Below are 3,089 nucleotides of genomic sequence, written 5' to 3'. Positions count from 1 at the left end.
TTGTTATTGAAGATCAGCTTTAGTCCATGGTGGTCTGATAGGATGTATGGGACAATTTCAATATTTTTGTATCTGTTGAGGCCTGTTTTGTGACCAATCATATGGTCAATTTTGGAGAAGGTCCCGTGAGGTGCTGAGAAGAAGGTCTATCCTTGTGTTTTAGGATAAAATGTTCTGTAGCCCTGCCACCTCGTCATCTCTCTCTCTCTCTCTCTCTCTCTCTCTCTCTCTCTCCTCACTACCCCATTCAACAAGTTGTTGCACTATGTTGTGTTATAAATGATATCATGGCTTAGAAGCACCTTAATCCTCTTGATTATTAGCAACATATAACTTGAAACCTTCCCCAGTGGGTAAAAGGAGCCAAAAGAATTGTTTTCAGCTTTAGCAATTCACTCACTGCAGAGAGGAAGGAAGAACTCAGATGTCCATTCATACATGTGAACAGGAAGTGTGAACAAGACCCATGCCCTATAGACCAGGCAGTTTAGCAGCATGCCCAGTCCATTAGACAGCAAGCAGTTATGATGGTCAGCCACAGTGATACGGGATCCTCATTCATGGAGTTCCAATTGGATTCTCTTTCAACACACCCCCTTTCAAGTGAAATTAATCAATCTCTTTATCACCCTTGCTGCATCTGGAGCCATAATCATTACCCAACTGCTGAGAGAGAAATGAAACCACTAATCACACAGGGAATGGAGCTCAGTGTTCAAAGCAGGAACGATTTTATTATTAAGTTCTAATTTAAAAAGTGACTTTTCATGACTGATCACATAGGACATGCTATGGTCAGAAAGCAATATTCCTGCCAGATAAGTTCTTTTGGGTTATTACCAACACATGAGTGTCTGTGGACCTTCTACTTCATTTAAATTATTCAATGACCAAATCCCAAGATCAGCTTGTAAAATCAACATGTGAGAGTCACTTAATTCTCTGAACTCAACACAAATGCTAATGAAGATCGAACACACAAATGCCTAGTAATTTATATCCCTCCAATATTCCTACCAGTAGTCTTGGTCTCCCACTTATAACTTATAATGTACGTACTTGTGATCTTTGAATACCATGAAACTTTAAATGACCCAGAGAGTAACTATGTCTATCCTTCACGGTAAACTAGAATATGAAATCTATTTGTACTAACTGAAATACACTTGTCTAGTTCAACTACCTAATAAGGTTGAGCATGTCTTACCAGAAGAAAAGTTGCAGAGTAAAAATAGTTTGGCAATAAATAGCATTTAAGAAAGCAGTAAGCATTTACCATTCATGATATTGGTATTTGAATGATAAGTAGGAGTTACTTAAGCTACCTGCTAATATGCAATACAAGTGACTTCTGAAACACAAACAAGAAGTTTAACTCTCAAGGGATTAGAATGTTAGAACTCTAGAAATAGCCTACAGGGTTGTATTAGTTAGGGTTTTACTGCTGTGAACAGACACTATGACCAAGACAAGTCTTATAAAAAAAACAATATTTAATTGGGGCTGGCTTACAGGTTCAGAGGTTCAGAGGTTCAGAGGTTCAGAGGTTCAGAGGTTCAGTCCATTATCTTCAAGGTGGGAGAATGGCAGTATCCAGGCAGGCATGGTACAGGAGGAGCTGAGAGTTCTATGTCTTCATCCAAAGGCTGCTAGTGGAAGACTGACTTCCAGGCAACTAGGGTGAGGATCTTATGCCCACACCCACAGTGACACACCCATTCCAACCAGGTCACACCTATTCCAACAAGGCCACACCTTCAGATGGTGCCACTCCCTGGTCCAAGGATATACAAACCATCACAAGGGTTGAGTTTTAAATAAAGATTTATTGAATGAAAATAGTACAGGTTTTCCTTATTTGAAGAAAGCACTCTAAATATTATACTAAGAAAAAGACACTGGACAGGTCCTGTTACTTTAAGTAGTTTTACATTTAACTGAGAATACTTTCCTTAACATAGTTCATTGGCAATTTACATGTCCGATAAATTGATTTGTTTGTTGGAATAATGACGTCCTTGTGATCATAAAAATGGTCATTTCTCATCATAGTATTCCCAGTGACTTTTAATATGTTGTGGGCTTCTATGAAGAGGCAAGTATTGAAAAATAATCTCACTTCTGTTTAACATTCAGAAAGTTTAGAAAAAAATTCATGTAACTTTCAAATGCCAATTTTGGTTAGGAAAAGATCTTCATACATTAACCAGACTGAACTCAAAATGTTAGGTTCCCAAGCTCCTCTTGTCCCTGTTTCCTGAGTAGCTGGGAGCTCCTGTATGTCACCACAGATCATCAATTTACAATTAGAGAAGGTCTTCATCGCTGAATAAATAAGTTCAAAATACAAAGCTGTACATTTTAATCCATTGCATGTGCTTATGCTAACAGTGAACAATCTGAAGAGGGAATCTAGAGAGTAATTATATTCAAAGAAACACACTTACAAAAAATTAATTATCGAAGTGCATAAAGCTCAACGCTGAAAGTTACAAAACATTGGTGAGGAAATTAAACTCATAAACAGATGTTCTATATTCACAATTTGGAAAAAAAATTGAAGGCTTTCATTTTAAGTTAACCAACTTTCAACACAGGCATCAAATTACCAATAGAATTTTTAATAGGAATGTTCAAAAGTCAATGAACTGACAATAACAAAATACTTTGAAAAAAAAGGGCAAATTATCACTGTCTAATTTAAAATAATAACTATCAAGACAGTAGAATAAAGCAAAGGGTAGACAGACAGACAGACAGACAGATAGATGATAAACAGGCAGGCAGAAGACAAACAGGTAGATATCTATAGAATAGATCTGACAGTCAAGAATTTTTTTTTTTAACTTAAGGTCAATTGATATTTTGGGGTTATATTTTTAATATTTTTGAAAACTGCTTTGGCAGTGGCTTTTATTATGGTTTTATCACACATAAACATCAACATTCTTTGTTGCTGTTCCCCCAATTTTCTTCCTGCCTTTCCCCTTAACCTCTGTTAATATTTTATCCCATTTCTCTCTCTCTCTCTCTCTCTCTCTCTCTCTCTCTCTCTCTTATAAACACACACACACACACACACACACACA

The 3,089-nt window shown here is 36.8% G+C and overlaps 1 protein-coding gene across 1 annotated transcript in view; it reads right to left on the bottom strand.

Annotated features, from left to right (window-relative positions):
* Window positions 1-3,089, bottom strand: part of Thsd7b (thrombospondin type 1 domain containing 7B) — an 879,842-nt gene that overhangs the window by 713,206 nt on the left and 163,547 nt on the right. The gene's annotated exons all lie outside the window — the stretch shown is intronic.

This window comes from Mus caroli, chromosome 1 (genome assembly GCF_900094665.2).
Source record: "Mus caroli chromosome 1, CAROLI_EIJ_v1.1, whole genome shotgun sequence".
NCBI lineage: Eukaryota > Metazoa > Chordata > Mammalia > Rodentia > Muridae > Mus > Mus caroli.
Note: the sequence above shows the minus strand (reverse complement) of the source record. Positions and strands in the feature narration are given on the sequence as shown.